The sequence below is a fragment of the Pholcus phalangioides genome, unplaced genomic scaffold, assembly GCF_987345545.1.
Source record: "Pholcus phalangioides strain wild (caught in Gottingen) unplaced genomic scaffold, Ppha-v1.0 ptg000017l_1, whole genome shotgun sequence".
Taxonomy (NCBI): Eukaryota; Metazoa; Arthropoda; class Arachnida; order Araneae; family Pholcidae; genus Pholcus; species Pholcus phalangioides.
The window spans coordinates 31621532-31631588 of NW_028301610.1; positions in this window are offsets into that span (position 1 = coordinate 31621532).

Consider the following 10057-nt stretch of genomic DNA (forward strand, 5'->3'; position numbering starts at 1 on the left):
ACTCCAGAGAGCAGCAACTCTGGAAAAAATTTTTATTTTATTTTTCTTCAATTTTTTCTTACTGAAGAATAAACCCTCTTTTTTCGTGGTAAAGGTCATACAAGATCAGAGGCCATCTTTCCGTGGTCACACTATACCTTACCTCCAGGAACCAGACACATCTGCTTTTCCACTTGTTATGCACTTGCACTGGAGTCCCTTCGCGAGACGAATCAGAAACCAGGGCCGTCTTAACAGTATTGGGCCCTCCCCTTACTGCCATGAAATATCAATCAACCCCACGACCCCCATAGACTGCATCAGAGCAACACCATACTAAATATAGTGTATATTTAGTGTGGTGGTAAATATTTCTAGTGTGGTGTTGATCAGAAGCCCTTAGCCTGGGATCTTTAGCGGGCCCCCAGACTAGATTTTTCACCGGCCCTTCTACAGTGAATTTACAGTTTAAAACATCAAACGACAAGAAATGTCCAGTTCAGAAGTTGTTTTGCAACTTATATATAAATAAATGTTTATAACTACAATAAATTATAGTCCATAAGGGCCGTCTAGGCTGACCATATTTCCTCGAAAGAAATACGGGAAATTGGGATTCGAAATACGGGAAAATACAGGAAATTACTAATTATCGCCAAAAAGGATGCCAAAAGTAAGCAAAGTTGCCAAATATACCTAATCATGGAAAAGTCGCCAATAGCAAAAAATGAAGCACATCGCAGTAGATTAAAATAAATTCCACGAAATAAAACGGTCACCATGTCAAACAAGAGATCAATACACTTAGTTATACAGTCTCGTTTTAACGAATACCGTTATAGCGAAAATCTCGTTTTAACTAACACTTTTCTAATTCCCCAAATAAGTTTACATGGGAAGAATGCTAGGTAACCTGGAATTCCTTTATAACGAAATTTCGTTTTAACGAAGTGATTCCTCCGGTCTCTTAGCGTTCGTTATAACGGGATTCGACTGTAGTTGTAATTATCATAATATAATTTATGAGTAGAAAAAAATTTTGATTTCAGTAAAGAATAAAAATTCAAGTTGGCTTTGTCTAAAAAAGGAAAAAACCGGGACATTTTTGAGTCAGGGCAGCCACAAAAAAAACGGGTATTGTCCCGGGAAATACGGGATGTGAGCCCCCCCGATATGTGAGAAAACGACCAAAAAAAAAGGGGAAAAATTTGGCCAAATCTATTGTTATATCACTTTGGTACCCCCCCCCCCCCCCGAAATGAAAGTGATCTCCTTCCGAACGAAATTTCTGGCTACGTGCCTGCCCGTACCTATTTACACGCTTACTCTAGAAAATTTTAATCGGATCTCATTTTTATGAGGACGCTCCGGACAGGCCCATGCGTTAAGATGGCACTGTGATTACATAATTATAAATAATTACCATAAGTAATTATAATATTCTTATTAATATATTAATGAGATGAAATTTATTATGAATAAAGTTCAAAAATTTATTTATGAAATGTATGAATTATTATGAATTATAATGTAATATTCATTTTTGCCTATGTGGAAATACCAAAATTAATTGAAATTTCTTCTGGGGTTTTCAACGAATCAGAAAGATACTACATAACTAGGGTGATCGTATGACCTGTATTTTATGCGACATTCTCGTATTTTTACGTATTTTTGGCAATCCCGCCGTTTCTATAAAATTTCTCCTTTTTATCGTTTCCCGAAGTGTAGTTTTCAAACTTATTTGAATTTTTATTTTTTACTGAAATCAGATAAGGAATTAATTTTCGCAACTAAAAACTATATTATGATAAAATTTCGCCTAGAAATACAAATATTCATCTCTCATATTTGTTTACACACAGTATTTATTAATAGTGACGATACATCCCCGTATTTCTCTGGGCATTCCCGTATATTCATGTCATTTTTGCCCCAGTCTGACTTTTTATTTTGTAAAAATGTTCGATTTTTCACGTATTTTCAACGAATTCTACTTGAATTTTTATTCTTTATTGAACTCAAGGATTGAAATTATTTTTCAACTCAAATTATATCACGATAATCAAGGCCGCAACTGGGGGGGGGGAGGTCTGGTGCCCGACGCGAATTCCACCCTTTAACCCAGTGTTTCCCAAATTGGGCAATATCGCCCCCTGGTGGGCGATGGAATGATCCACAGGGGGGAGGAGGGCGATAGAAGGTATGGATTCAACACAGGATCCTACGGATTCACTTGAGTTGTGAGGGCGATGAGAGAAAAAAAATTCTGATGAAGGGGGCTGTGGACAATGGAACAAAAAGTTTGGAAACTATACTTTAACCTCTCCTTCAACATTACAAGAAGGCTCCAAAATGCGTGCTTGCCCCGTCTGACCAATCATCTAGTTGCAACCCTGATGATAATTACAACTACCTCAGTAGCGCACCGATATAGAACGACGTAGAGATTTCGATACCGTTAGACGTCGTTACCGATATTGTTCGACGTAGAGATTTCAATACCGTTAGACGTCGTTACCGATATTGTTCGACGTAGAGATTTCGATACCGTTAGACGTCGTTACCGATATTGTTCGACGTAGAGATTTCGATACCGTTAGACGTCGTTACCGATATTGTTCGACGTAGAAATAGATACATTTGTCGACGTAGTTCGACATAGAAAATCCGGAGAAATTTGGATTATTTCAAAAGAGACTAATTATCGTATACAAGATATTCTCCTTCGAAACGAAATGCTGTAAAAATGAACGTAAAACTATTTTAGAGACAAAATGGAGATATTTTGGCGTTTATTGAGTGAATACATTTTTACTATATCGTTTGATATCAGACACGTAAAAATGTCCGACTTCTTTCCTACGTTCGACATTGATTCGTTTTGACGTCGAAGCGGTATCGGTACAATATCCTAACGATATCGTTGTGTTACTGAAGTATGAATATCCATCGCATATATTTGTCATGTTTAACTCTTTTATTTCATGGAATTTATTTTAATTTTCAATTTGCAGTAATGCTTCGTTTTCCTCCATTGGAGATTTTTAAGAGATTTATACAACAGTTGACAACTTCTCTCACCTTTGGCATCTGGCATCATTTTTTGGTGATAATTAAAGTGACCATACGTCCCGTATTTGCAGGGATAGTCCCGGTTTTTTTGTTTTTCTGGCTGTCCGGACCTTCTTCAAAAATCTCCCGGTTTTTACGTATTTTCAACGAAGCCAACTTGACTTTTATCCTCAAAATCAACGATTAAAATTATCTACCTAACTCAGAAATTACATTACGATAATTACGACTACAAGTAAGAACATTTATTTCACATATTAGTTATGTATATTTTTTAAATTAACTGCAATTTTTGAAGTGGCAGTTCATTTCCCTCGACCGTGGCTTTTCTGCGATTTTAGCATGCCAACTTTGCTTACTTTCGACATCATTTTTGGAGATAATTGGCAATATCCCATATTTTCCCGTACTTCGAAGATTAATTTCTAGTATTTTCTATCGAGGGTCAGCCTATGTATTCATGTGCAATGTTTTTTCCGTGAAATAAATTAGAGTTCGCCTAGATTGCTTTAATCTTTGATTTCCACCAAGGCCGTAGCGAGAAGTGGGAATTGGGGATCTGGTCCCCCCCCCCCCCCCCGAACTATGAGAAAATATCCGAAAAAAGGGGAAGATGATGGCCAAATCTATTGTTCTATCACTTTGCCCCCCCCCCGAACGAAATTTTTGGCTACGGGCCTGGCCTCGCTCACTATGAATTTGTGGGATTTGGCGCTGGAAAATTTACTCTACTAACACGCACATAGTCTCTTCTAGGTATCAACTACTCGTACTACTACTACTAAACCACACACATACCTCGTCCATCTTCCTCTACGGAACTTCTAACGAATTGGTACATGTTGAAATGTGTCTGTCTGTGTTGTGAACATGATATACATGCTACTAAGTAGCACTAAAGCATGCCACTTTTCGAGCATATGCAACCAATGAGATAATTGGTAAAATTCGAGTAGCATGTGTAGGGGGCTTTATCACGGATCTTAAATGGGGACTTTGGTGACTACAAAGATCGACAAATACGACAGCATTGCATAAATCAGTGATTCCCAATGTGCGCTCCACGAAGAACTTGAGGCTTTGCGTGTGCTTCCCACAGGCTCCATAGCTGCTCCAGGAAAGTTAAATTAATCAGTAAATTCAGCAAATAAATAAAAAATAAGGTGACCAAAGGGGACCCGACATTGAAATCGATTTAAAACAGGACTATTCGTGTTGAAAAGGTTAGGAAACCTCTGTCATATATAAAAAATGCTCAACCTATAGGGGGAAGTGGAGCTAATGGGACAAGGATCTAATGTCTCTCAAAGTGTGCAATATGACTTCCTGGAGGGGCGATGGAATAGTCCGGGGGGTGATAGAAACTTTGGGTTTAGTACAGGATCCTATGAGTTGGCTTGAGTTGGAGGCGATGAGAAGAAAAATTTTCAAAGAATTGAGTGATGAAAGAAAAAGTTTGGGAAACTATATGATCTAATGGGACAAGACCATATTTCAGTATTTGTTTTTTTTTCTTCAAATATTTCTTTTACATCTGAATGAAAACAACCAAAATGCCGTCATTTAATCACAAGAAGTGAATCATTCCTGATTATTAGAAAAACAAGAAAGACGAAAATCAGTTTTTTCACCTTAAAAATTAGGTTCGATTTTTTTTTGTTTGTTTGAATGATTTGGAAAAATATTAAATTTCCTTACACATTGGTGAGATACTTCTAATCCGCTAATTGGTATACAGGGCCGTAACTAGGATTTTTGTCACCCGGGGCAAACGTTATTTTGCCGCCCCCACAGCTTTAAAATTCGATAGTTTTGTAATGATGTCTTTTGTTCGTACCCCTAAAACTGCCGCCCCCTAAATTTTTTGCCATCTGGGGTAGTTCCCCCCTAGTTATGGCCCTGTTAGTATAATTTAGATATTGCACTTTTTCGTAAATCTCAGTTAACTTTTTTTGTGATAATCTGGCGCTGTGTTCAGATTTCAAAAATATAAACTTTCAGTCCTTGCGGTTTAACGGGACAAGCATGAAGATCAGTTGCCTAACGAAGTGTTTTCTATCGAGCAAGAAGAAAAACTCGAATATTCGGTATCAGCATCCTAGCTATACCATAGCTTAAACAGCAATTGAAATTAGAAAGCTCATTTCATTATACTTTTACTTGTTTATCTTAGGTATGGAACTTTTTAAAAATTATAGGCCTACTGTGTTTAATTTTATACGCTATGAATAATTGAAAAAGATTATATAGGGTGTTCTGTTAATCGCCCAACAAACTCAGAGGGTTGTTAGTAGGCATCAAGAGGAACAAAAATTGCAATGGAACATGGTGTCACAAACCACGTTGAGAGGGTAACCGATGTTATATACCCAAGGAGGTGTATTGGACGCGCGGGACTCGTTGCTTGGTATCCACGTTTGCCGGATCTCAATGCGTGTGACTTTCTCCTATGGGGTCCTGTGACTTTTTCCTAATCACTCGTTTATGCGACGCCTGTGGACACACCGGAGGATCTCATAGCGCGGACTGTCGTCACTGCGGCAAGCATTAAAAGCTTACCGGGTATCTTCGAGCACGTTCGGGAATCGTTTTTACGTCGTTGTAGACTGTGCAATGACGTCAGTGGCTACCACTTCCAACAACTCTTGTAATTATTTAATCAAATAAATTTTTTTTGTAGTTATTATTGTACTTTTTGTCGTTCCAGCGTGACGTTGAAACCTGCATGCGATTTTCTCCCTCTCAACGTGGTTTGCGACACCATGTTCCATTGCAATTTTTGCTCCTCTTGATGTCTACTAACAACTCTCTGAGTTTGTCGGTCCATTAACAGAACACCCTGTATAGGCACACACACACATACTAAAATATTGCTCTGATGACCTGGTGACAGCTCTTCCCATGAGGCTCATGAAAGCCATGTCCTAAAGGAGTGGTTCTCAACCTTTGCGAGCGGTTTCTTCTTTTTTGTGTGTGGAAGGCTGGGTGAAACACAAGAGCAACAGAAAAAGAATGAGAAAAAATGAAACGGATAATCAACTCGCTGCCCGGTATGAATGATGTCAGGGCAAGGTACCGAGCCGTGTGTGTGTGTCCCAGTGGTTGAGAAACACTGGCCTGGAGGACCTATTCAATATTCATGGCTATAGCCGCAACTAGGGGAGTGCAGAAAAGGGGTCTGCTGCTGCCTCGGACGCTAGACAAGGAAGAGTGCTAAATTTACCCTTTGTCGGTTCAGGGGTGATTTACACTATGAAGGCTCAAGGTGCCGGAATGAATACTTGCCCCGGATGTACGAGTAAATCTTTGCTTCCCCCCAGGGCCGTCTTAAGAGCATCATGGGCCCCCGGGCCAAGTGATTTTTCTGAGGCCCTACTTTGCAAATTTTCGAAAAATTAATTGCTTCTCAATTTTCTCAGGCCCCCGGGCCGTAAAAAAATCCAATTCTATTTTAACACTTTTCACCGTTGTAATCTAGAACGAAGGATCCTAATTCTTGCACTTGATAAGATATCCGTAAAATATTGTTGAAGGTATTTTCAATTGTCTGACCATATTTCTCTGGAGCGAGAACAGGGCATCAAACCTATTATTGTAAATTTTGCGAGGAGTTGAAAATTCTCGCCTCACCATGGGTTTAATCTAGTCCACACAAATCACGCATTTTGATATTACTTTATATTTACCTTGTCGTTTCGATAAAAATATCTTGTACAGTATTTCTCCGAAGCTAACTAGAATTTGATACCTTTACTGTAACAATGGATACAGATTTATCGATACGTATTTATAATTATAATTATTTAATTCATAATTTATCATGCTAATTAAACTTTTAATTTTTATGAAATGCATTCTAATTAACTGCAGGTTTGCTTTATAATTTGTGGTGCTTTTTTTAAATGGTTTTTTCCTTCATTAACCTTCTACACCCAGTGCCGTCTTAAGGCATGGGCCCACCCGGGCCCACCACGGCCCGGGGGCCTCACAAAAATGAGATCTGGTTGAAATTTCCGAGAATTTGTTTGGTAGGGCCTCAGAAAAATCAGTTGATCCGGGGGTCCATGATACTCTTAAGACGGCCCTGGGCTCCAGAGATCGTTGTTGAGATGTGTGTGAATGATGAGTACGACACAGTGCCGTCTTAACGCATGTGCCCACCCAGGCACGGCCCGGGGGCCTCAAGTGCAGAGGGGGCCTCACAAAAATGAGATCTGGTTGAAATTTCCGAGAATTTGTTTGGTAGGGCCTCAGAAAAATCAATTGATCCGGGGGCCCATGATACTCTTAAGACGGCCCTGGGCTCCAGAGATCGTCGTTGAGATGTGTGTGGATGATGAGTACGACACAGTGCCGTCTTAACGCATGGGCCCATCCGGGCACGGCCCGGGGGGGCCTCAAAAAGATGAGATCCGGTTGAAATTTTCTAGGATTTACCAGGTAGGGCCTCTGAAAAACCATTTGGCCCGGGGGCCCATGATACTCTTAAGACGGCCCAGTCTACACCCTGTCGTTCACCCAGTGGTAGGAAATTTTTGGCTAAAGTTAAAACTTTCGACATTGCAGCAATAACTGAAACGGCAAAATGCCGTTTTCAGTTGCCAGCATTTCATAAAACAAAAATAGGGATGCTAAATTTGGAAAAAAATAATGAACGCTGCAAATTCACTGCAAAAAATTTTGCCAAATGCGGAGAAAGTTGCCAATTATATCTATAATTGCTTAAACATTGCTGTATTGCAGTAATAAGAGCTACTGTGAATTGCAGTGGATATGCATTGTACGAAATAAACATTGATAGTAGGGAATAAGTGAGATGAAGTATTTTGTATAATCATAATTATATAAACTGAAAAGCCAAAAAAACTGGTACAGGCATGCGTATGCAAATAAGGAGATATGGAACCAATCAGAGTACAGCGCTTCGGTCGGCAACGCCTATATAACACAACAAGTCTTTGGCATAGTTGTTAGATCGGTTACTGCTGCTACAATGGCAGGTTATCGAGATTTAAGTGAGTTTGAACGTGGTGTTATAGTCGGTGCACGAGAGATGGGACATAGCATCTCCGAGGTAGCGATGAAATTTGGATTTTCACGTACGACCATTTCACGAGTGTACCGTGAATATCGGGAATCCGGTAAAAAATTAAATCTTCGACATCGCTGCGGCCGGCCGGAAAAAGATCATGCAAGAACGGGACCAACGACGACTGACGAGAATCATTAAACGTGACAGACGTGCAACCCTTCCGCAAATTGCTGCAGATTTCAATGCTGGGCCATCAACAAGTGTCAGCGTGCGAACCATTCAACGAAACATAATCGATATGGGCTTTCGGACCCGAAGGCCCACTCGTGTACCCTTGATGATTGCACGACACTAAGCTTTACGCCTCGCCTGGGCCCGACAACACCGACATTGGACTGTTGAGGACTGGAAACACGTTGCCTGGTCTGACGAGTCTCGGTTCCAATTGCTTCGAGCTGATGGACGTGTACGGGTATGGAGACAACCTCATGAATCCATGGACCCTACATGTCAACAGGGGACTGTTCAAGCTGGTGGAGGCTCTGTGATGGTATGGGGCGTGTGCAGTTGGCGTGATATGGGACCCCTGATACGTCTAGATAGGACTCTGACAGGTGACAGGTACGTAAGCATCCTGTCTGATCACCTGCACCCATTCATGTCCATTGTGCATTCCGACGGACTTGGACAATTTCAGCAGGACAATGCGACACCCCACACGTCCAGAATTGCTACAAAGTGGCTCCAGGGACACTCTTCTGACTTTAGACACTTCCGCTGGCCACCTAAATCCCCAGACATGAACATTATTGAACATATCTGGGATGCCTTGCAGCGTGCTGTTCAGAAGAGATCTCCACCCCCTCTTACTGCCTGCTACGGATTTATGGACAGCCCTGCAGGATTCATGGTGTCAATTACCTCCAGCACTACTTCAGACATTAGTCGAGTCCATGCCACGTCGTGTTGCGGCACTTCTGCAGGTTCGCGGGGGCCCCTACACGATATTAGGCAGGTTACCAGTTTTTTTGGCTCTTCAGTGTATATCGTAATGTAAATATATTACGATGAATGATACATTAGAGGAATTTTATAACCTCTATACAAACATGCAGAAAGGGATCGGAACAGAGGAAAGGGAGCAGGAAGAAAAGAAAATGGAGCAGAATTTGTACAAGAGTAGTCTACAAGGCTATCAGATGTATGAAAAAAAGAGAAATGCCTGGGTGAAGATGGGATTTCAATAGACATTGTTAAAGAAGCAGGAGAAGAATTTGCCAGTACGCTGGCTGCTTTGTTTACAAATTGTCTCACAAAATCAGATGTGCCATGAAGACTGGAATAACGCAATGATGGTTCTTGTGTACAAAAATAGCGAAAAAGAGGATATCGAGAATTATCGACAATCAGTCTCTTATCAGTAATTTATAAAATCTTCATCAAAGTGCTGACATATAGGCTTGAATCCACCTTGGACGAACCCCAACGAAATGAACAAGCAGGTTTTCGAAGTGGATTTAGCACAATGAATCACATCCAAACAATCAGGGAAACATATAGAGACACAAAGAATATGATACATTGTGTATGGCCTTTATTGATTTTGAGAAATCGTTTGACTGTCTTCACATCTGCTGTTGTTTAGGCTCTAGATGTAGTTGCGGTAGAGAAGACATACATCAACATGATTAAGAAAATCTATGATAAAGCAACTGCAATATGTACTCACATATTTACATGTATATTACATAGTGTAAATTTGTCTTTTAAAGCGGTCCTAAAGCCCTTGTAGGTATAAAGGACGTAAAATAAAAAATGTCAATGTCAATGCAACTGCAACCATTTATTTGGATAATGGAAAAGCATATCAAACTTGAGAAAGGAGTTCGACAGGGTGATACTATCTCACCAAAACTCTTTACTGATGTTTTAGATGAAGTCTTCAGGAAATATTTTCCATAAAAAAGTCGG